The sequence below is a fragment of the Pantherophis guttatus genome, chromosome 1, assembly GCF_059756535.1.
Source record: "Pantherophis guttatus breed Tessera chromosome 1, ASM5975653v1, whole genome shotgun sequence".
Taxonomy (NCBI): Eukaryota; Metazoa; Chordata; class Lepidosauria; order Squamata; family Colubridae; genus Pantherophis; species Pantherophis guttatus.
Window position 1 is genome coordinate 156049366 of NC_142063.1, and position 8293 is coordinate 156057658.

Below are 8293 nucleotides of genomic sequence, written 5' to 3' on the forward strand. Positions count from 1 at the left end.
ACTCTGGGGCCAGCCAAAGGGGGTATTTGCCAGTTCTCTGAATTACTAAAATTTTCCGCTGCTGGTTTTCCAGAACCTGCTGGATTTCACTCCTGGAATAAGGTCAAAAATGTTTCATCTGCAGACAGCAGGGATACGTGGATTTCCCTCCTTTTTCCTGGGAGTCTATTCTGGGAAAGAGAATCCCTAAGAGCCTCTACAAGGAACTTTTCCAAGAAAAACCTGGACAGAGAAATGCTTACAAGCAAGGATCAAGGGATGTGAAAATGTATGTGAAAAACAGGTTGGGAGTGGGGGGAAAAAAGCCAGGAAGTGAGAAGGAAGCCAATATGAGATCTTTCTTACATTTTCTCCCATCACCTCCACATGTGGTTTGTCTGCAGTGAAGGACTTAAGCCACATAGGCTCCAGGAGGCGTGGGAGGCTGCATCTGCAATGGTTTACCTGCGTTCTGATGATGTGAATGATTGTTGACAAAGGCTGTTTCTGCAAGGGATGAATTCAGTCTAAGCAGATGGAGAGCTGCTTCATTACAACCCAGGTGGTTTGTGTGGTGTGACAGCTGGCTTGGGAAGCTGAGCTAGCCTATCAAGTCCTAATCAGTCTTTATGCTCTTAGGTCATCCTCTGCTCCCAGTTGCAAGGTAGCAAAACTTTTGCTTAGCCACATCTGCAGCTTATCCCTTTGCTTTGCTTCACAACATTCCTCATTTTTCATGCTTGTGACTGGCCACCTAAAGAGCATTGGTGATTCTGCAACTATTTAATAACCCATATTGTTCCCATAATTCAGGTCTGGTCCGTCTGTTTCATATTTGGGATTAGCCTGGGTAGAACAGGACCAGTCAAGAGGACATACATTTTACTTGTGGCTTAATTGTTGCCATATTTTTCTGTTTTTTTTAAATTGGGTCCTCATGAGACTGAGGTGGCATTGTCAAAACACACCACACAATTTTTGAAACAATAAAGTTAGCTGATGCACAAAGCAAAACAAAGGAAAAATCAAGGCAACCACTTGATCAGTCTTAGGGCAATTAATTATAGCTGTGTAAACCCCAAAAGTAGGCAAGTAAATGTTCAAATCTCTCTCCCTCCCTCTCCCTCCCATCCCCTCCTCCCCACCCCCTTCTTGGCTTCTGAACCTCCTCTGTGTTTCTTAATGGTAGAGTCCAATAATTTAATTTTTGCTTGTGTGTGTGTATCATGTAAAAATCAATGGACACCAAGAGATGTGGGTCAGCAACAATTGGGGGGGATTTATACATTTTCAGAAGAAAGAGAGACTTTTAGAGTCTTATTCTGATATAAAGTCATTTCTAAGGAGTTGCTCCAGTTGTGAGTAAGCTAGACATAATATGATTGCCCGCTTGAAACTGCCTTAATTATTGCTTTGTGCTTTTAAACATTCAGATCTCTTTTTCTGGCCTTAATAGATGTTTTTCTTGATTCACCATATTGGAATGTTTAAAAAAGCCATATGTACTATACTTGGTAAGCAGCTGGTTAGCCTCACTGATTATTGAGCAATATCCGTTTTCTCATAAACATCGAAAATTGTAAGATAAGGTTCAAACTGTTGCTTAACTATAACTGCCCGCGTATCTCATCCCTAACTCAGCATAACATTTTCTATTTTGTTAACTGATCTACAGAGGAATCTTTGCTTCTTTCTCCTAGGGTTATCTACTTACCTGGTGACTCCTCTGAGGGACTGCCATTTGCAGGGATTCTGGAATTGTAGCAGAGGTGGGTTTCAGCAGGTTCTGACCAGTTCTGGAGAACCGGTAGCAGAAATTTTGAGTAGTTCAGAGAACCGGTAGTAAAAATTCTGATGGCCCTGTCCCCATCTATTCTCTGCCTCCCAAGTTCCAGCTGATTGGGAAGAAATGGGGATTTTCCAATAATCTTTCCCTGGATTGGGGAGGGAATGGAGATTTTACAGTATCCTTCCCCTGGAGTGGGATGGGAATGGAGATTTTACAGAATCTTTCCCCTACCACGCCCACCAAGCCACGCCCACCAAGCCACACTACGCCCACCAAGCCACGCCCACAGAACCAGTAGTAAAAAAATTTGAAACCCATCACTGAATTGTAGCTTTTCAGTTGCATCCGCATTCTTGGGGCTATCAGAATAGATATTCCAGAGATCAGAATGGCCCCCAGTCTCCAGGCTGTTAGAACATCTTTTAAAATCTGGTTGTTCTATCAGGCCACATGATGACTCTCTTTGGTGAGCAATTGTGGTTTAATTTTTAATCCACCAAATGTGGTATTTGGATATATGGATTTGTTCTACGGCTATTATTTATAGCGTTCCATTTAATTTTGCTTGTAATCTGAATCCGGAACAATGGGGACTTGCATGCTGATCAGAGTCAATTTATCTGAAGTGATTTATAAGCTTTGCAATACATAAACATTACTATTATAATATTACAATGCAATATCATTCTACCTAAATATAAAGGACATCTACCAGGCTTATGTCTTATGAATACGATTTGTATTTGAGCTATTGGAAATTTTCTGCCACAGAAGTTATCTCGATAGTAAGGAAAATCAGATCATGTTAATAGCTGATGTTAATTCTTGCTGGGGCCAAGGAGAGATAGGAAGATATGGCTGTTTGTTTCTGCCACTAATTTAGCATGACATTGAAGAAGGTCACATATGAGGTTCTCTCAACTATTGCAATGTCCAAAATGTGACATGAAGATGAACGACTGTTTCCTAAACCAGTTTTTGACATCTAGGAACAGGAGTTCAAGGTACTCTGTGGAAGTTCAATTTCCTTGTGACCTCCAAGCCATTTCTTGAGGTTATCAGGAAGAGACTATGGTTAACAAACAAACAAACAAACAAACAAACAAACAAACAAACAAACAAACAAACAAACCCTTTCAGTATCAGAAGCAGTTGAGTGTTAGCTGGATAAGCCATTTATTATCTGTATTGTTGAAAATCCATCATCTGCAACAAATGGGCTCTTTCAACTAATACTTTATGACCTTAATGCTGAGAATTTCATCTAACACAGTACTTCAATGTCTGTGAAACATTAGTGATGTTTACTGATTGTTCAACCATTGGAGAAGTCAGCGTGGTATCATTGTATAAAATGATTCAGGGACCCAGCATCTTTTGGAAGAGTCCACCACAAACTCACAGCTTAGTACCCATTTTATATACAATCATACCAACATGAAGTAATGAACCATAGCAGAAATTACATTTTCTATCTCTGTGAAATTGCATTGAGCAGTGGGTATTCTAATGAATCTGATTTTAAGGGTGAGGAAACTGCAGTATGAAGAGATATAATTAAGCATTCTGTGGATGAACAGACTTTGGGTCACATGATTAGGAATTCCATCCTTGAGGTGATTTAATGTGTTATAATAAACAGTAGACTAAACAAATAGAAGCAAAATATATGCACACAGATGTATAAAACAGCTGTGGGTTGGAAAAAAGAAGGGAATATGAAAGGATGGGAATATTGTCAACCCTGAAGCTGACCTGACCCTGACATATATATATATCAAAATATATCTTGGTCTTATCCAAGGCTGGATGGGCTGCTGTGGGTTGAAACAAAGTGCAAAAAAGGAACAAATTATAGATTTAAAAACAAAACAAATTATACTGATGATACATAGCAATTCTGTAATCAACAAAAAGTGGAAATCCCATCAAATAAAGCATGCAAAAGTGATCACCCAGCCAGGGTGATTCTGTACAACTAAATCTTTTTTTTTTTTTATTCTCCATTTCTGACTGCCCAGTTTGTATTTATTGCTAGGCATGAAAAGTTGTCATGTACGCATGTGCATATTCAACAGAAAGAGAGAAGAGGCTTTCATTGACATTGGCTAATTATTCTGACAGTTTCTCCAATTTTCCCACTTATGGCCAAACAGGGGAATTCTTGAATAAAAGAATGATGGTCACAACTCCCTGGTCAAAGACCCAACCCTTTTTTTAAAAAAATGTTTGTAACCTGAGCAGTGCATGTAAAAATAGTGACTCATCTAGTCATGGTCACCAGTGTTGATTTTTGTTTCCCCACCCCCTCAGACATCTCAAGTCCAGGGGGACTTTGTGGCAAACTATTCTTGAGCATGCATGTCATAAAGGAAAACAAATCACTCTACCATTCAAACTAACCATTGAAATGTAATTGCACAATCACTGAGGCCCTATTGTACGGTGAACCTCAAGAGCAATTCGTTGTTCATAAAGTTGCTTGTTTCGGTTTCTTAATGTTTTTGCTTGGCTCCAGCAATTCTCATAGATTCTGGACAATAGGTACGGAGATACATTGAGAAAACTTTCTGTAAATATCCTCCAGTGGTTGTGAATAGGATTGCATCTTGGATAAGGATTTCCACTCTTCAATGCTTGGACTTGAGATTGGCGTATAATTTTGTTTTGTGGAATTGAGCATAGGCTTCTTAGTTTTATGATTGGCGATATTTAATTTGTAAACTTTGAACCTTTAATAACAGTCCACCAAACATTGTTGTGGGGACTCCCAATTATTTTTGGCTGGTGGCAACATTTGGAGACTTGTGAGCATATAATAGACACTCATTAAAATGGCATTTTGTTGGAAGTGTGGCCAGGCATACAGAAAAACATGCTCCTCCCCATCTTCTCTTACCCTACCATGTCTGTTCACTTCTATCTTTTTATCTAGAGAGACAAAACATTGGTCGCCAATGCCCAATCATTTTTTTATCTTCTAACACTACAATTCTCTTGTGTTACATGCAAGGCTCAGAAGCATTCTCAGAAGGAAAGGTGATTCTTGAAGCAAACATTTCATTCTGCAACATGCAAGGTTTCCATTTTATTTTTAGAGTGAAGATCATATCATATCTTGTGGGCTAATGTAACTATTAAGTCTATGGGAGGTGGCTTGGGCTATCTTCAGTGAGGTGCCTTGTGCCACAGACAGAGGTGCTGTACTTTTCCCTGTCAAATCCAACTGAATCTCCTTACCTTGTGGTCTTGACCTGACCCTTTCAACAGCAGTCTTACTGCCAAATATGAGCACAAAATGCCTCTTGTGAGTATTGGAAGAAAGAGGCAGATGCCCTATAGCAGTGTGAACTTTGGCCTCTGAACTTGCATATGTTGTCGTGTGGCAGTTTTTTCTTTGATGGGGTTATTCAATCCAATCAAATTGCCCATCACAATTTGCAAGCCATAGTAAATGTATATTGCCAAACAGAATTGAGATGATGTTTCCTTCTTCACAGAAGTGATCCCAGGATGAAAAAAATAATTGCATGGCACTGAGGAAATGAAAATGAATTCTTGGCACATAGGTTGGAGGGTAAGAGTATTGGTGGAGGATGACACATTTTTGCCACAAAATCCTGGACCACACAGACATGGCAGCAGATGGAGAACACATGACCGTATCTCCATTGTGGTTCACCTACTTGCTGGTAATATTCAAGATCCTCGCTTTATCACTGTTCCATAAATCCCATAATCTCTCCACCGATCCGCCTCCTGGAAAGCATCTTCTTCCTTGCCAAAAGCAATGATAGCCTCACTGAATGGAATGATGCATCTAACACAAAACACAAAAGGCATCCAGGGGCTTGAAATGAGTTGCAGACAATTTGGGGAAAGTCACATGCTTAAAACCGCATATTTGGATTATGGTTAAAAGTTTCTACTGCTGTCAACTTGAAGTGTTCAAAAGGAGCTCATACGGTAAATTTCCCAGAGAATCCAGCCAAGTCAGTGGGTAGAATCTTCTATTCATTTAGAGTCAGTAATGAAATTCACATTGCTTTTAATCTAGGGGGAAAAATGTTCCCAGTGGATTATGGAAGTAAGTGCTCCAGTAATTATATCGGTAGCAGACTGGAGCCATAAGAGACAGAATTTTAAAGGTGTGTTTTTGCCATATAATCAAAAGGTTGATACAGGCATTAGAGTGGGGTGGACACTGGATTTTCTGAATTGCTTGTGCCCCAACAGCTCATGAGTTGTGCCATTTTTCCAGCTGTCCCCCCAAAACTGACCCCACTGAACAGTCAACTGAAAGTAATCAATTTTTCACGGTGCTTTTTCAAAAAAGTGAAATAACACTTGGAACCGGACTGTTTAAACCTCCTGTAGAATTAATATATCTATTTTGAATAAACCCAAAGCAACCTGAAAAAGTATATAACGGCTGCAATTCCGTTCTTATTCCAACTGTTGCATCACCGCCACGTCCTTTGCAGTTCATATAAATATAAAATAAAGCTAAGAGATGCAACATTTTGCTAGACTCTGTGTTACAATCTGGAGAAGCTGAGACCTAACTTTCTCTCAGCTGAGGCGCTCATACTGTATACAGTATAACCCAGGCACAGTTATTCCCTCTGCAGCTTAGCCTACTTCACAGGATTGTTGTGAAGATACAATGTGCAGGGGATCCCACTTTGATCTCAACAAGCCCTAGCAAATCTTGCTCTCTGGGCTAAAGAATTCGAACCTGGGAAGGAGGTGGAGGAAGAAAAGGAAATAATCTATTTCTAAAAGACAGAGTAACAAATGTATGTCTGTTTCTACTATATTACACACAGTATGTAAAAATGCAAGTGCTGAAAAGATTTTCAAAGATTGATGCATTTCACATGATGAATTGACAGATTTCTTAACTCACCTGCATCTGTAGCAAAACAGGTGCTGCAGGAAGATGGATCTGTTTGACTGTTTGATGTGGAGCTAGGATTGTTTGAGGTTTTGTCCTTTGAATGCCTTTTAGGAGCAGACATGAATGTATTAGTACTCTGCTCTTGATCCCCATCAGATCATTTACTGAAAGGTTGAACTTGAGCCCTACAGAAAAGGGATGGGTGTTCCAGTTAAACAACGTAGGAATTAAAACTTGTTGACATGCTTATTTCCACATGATGAGATGCCAATCATACAACCCCAGCTAAACGGGTGGTGGTCAGCCTTTCTATTGTATGGTGATGTATTTGGAGCATCTACTGCAGCTGTAGAAAAGCTCTGTGAATATTTTAGACAATTGCTGTGGCTACCAAGGAGTGATGAGTGGCAGGTGGCACTGTTTTTGACAACATTTGCTAAGCTAGTACCTTCCAGGTGTTCTGCGGGGGAGGTTGCTGAGGCATGGAAAGCTGGTCTACACTCCCATAATGATAATAGTTTTGGGTAGAATGCATTTGACACCAAGTGCTTGTTCGCCTAACAGTGGAGGTATTTTAAACTTATTGTTTAGAGTTTGAAAAGCCCAAGACATTTAAACAGAGATGACTTGGCGGAAGTCATCAGAATGGACAATCAAAATCCTGGTGTCTGATATTTCAAGGCTCCTTGGTTCTCCATCAAGGAAACAAACTCATAGGAGTGAAAGGTCATCTTTCTGTATACACAGACACTTTCTGCCCCTGTCAGCTTTTGGGCTGCAATTTTCTTGTCAGTGGCAAGCACAGGTAGAACTGCAGATACAGAGTTTTATAAAAATGCTGATCTGAAGTCTGTTCCTTTCCATCAGTTTGCCTCAAGTCACTCAGAGAGCAGTGTGTGTTACTTGCTATTGACAGTTCAACTATGCCTGGGCTACTCAGAGTTACTACCGCCCATCCTGTATGCAACAGCTTTTGTATAATTATGTTCCATTTCTCATGACTCTTCTGTTTCTTTTATATAATTAAACCCAAGGGCTTCAACTGATTGCAGCAACAGCTTCTTGCGAAGGCAAAAGAATTTTATACACTGGAGGAAAAGATCTTCACCGTTCCGCCATCTTGCAAGCTGAGTAATCCTGCCTTTGCGATGTCTGCTTCTGTTTCAGTCCCAGCAATACTAGGCAGGAATCTGACAATTGTTTGCCATTGGAGCAGCCTGCGAACCAAACCAAACCTACATTCAACAATATGGAGGAGTCCTTCAGGAAATTCATATGCTCCAGGCTTTTTTTTCCTCCTCGTTTTGATTTGGTCAGAAGTACAACATAACCCACAAAGAAATTGGGTAGTATTGGATGTTACTTGAAAGCAGCAAAATATAATACATACACCATTGTATTTTATAATGTATACATTATAAATGAAGAAAAAGAAAAAGGTAGATATATTCTGCATGTGTTTTTTTTTTAAATCAGAACATGCAAATTGGAGGCATTTTCATGTTCTGATTTAAAAAATAAAATAAAAATCAGCCACCACAGGATTTAAGTCAGCGATTTCTCAGCTATAGCGGCTCCCATAAGAAAAAGAATGTCCTGTAGATGACCCTAGAGCCAAGATGACA

The 8293-nt window shown here is 39.8% G+C and overlaps 1 long non-coding RNA gene across 1 annotated transcript; it reads right to left on the reverse strand.

Moving 5' to 3' along the window:
• Window positions 1-2922: 2922 nt before the first annotated feature.
• Window positions 2923-7885, reverse strand: LOC148116601 (uncharacterized). The gene is made up of 2 exons (XR_015733685.1): window positions 6678-7885; window positions 2923-5588 (listed from the first exon to the last, which is right to left on the reverse strand). It is a non-coding gene; the product is annotated as an uncharacterized LOC148116601 (long non-coding RNA).
• Window positions 7886-8293: the final 408 nt, after the last annotated feature.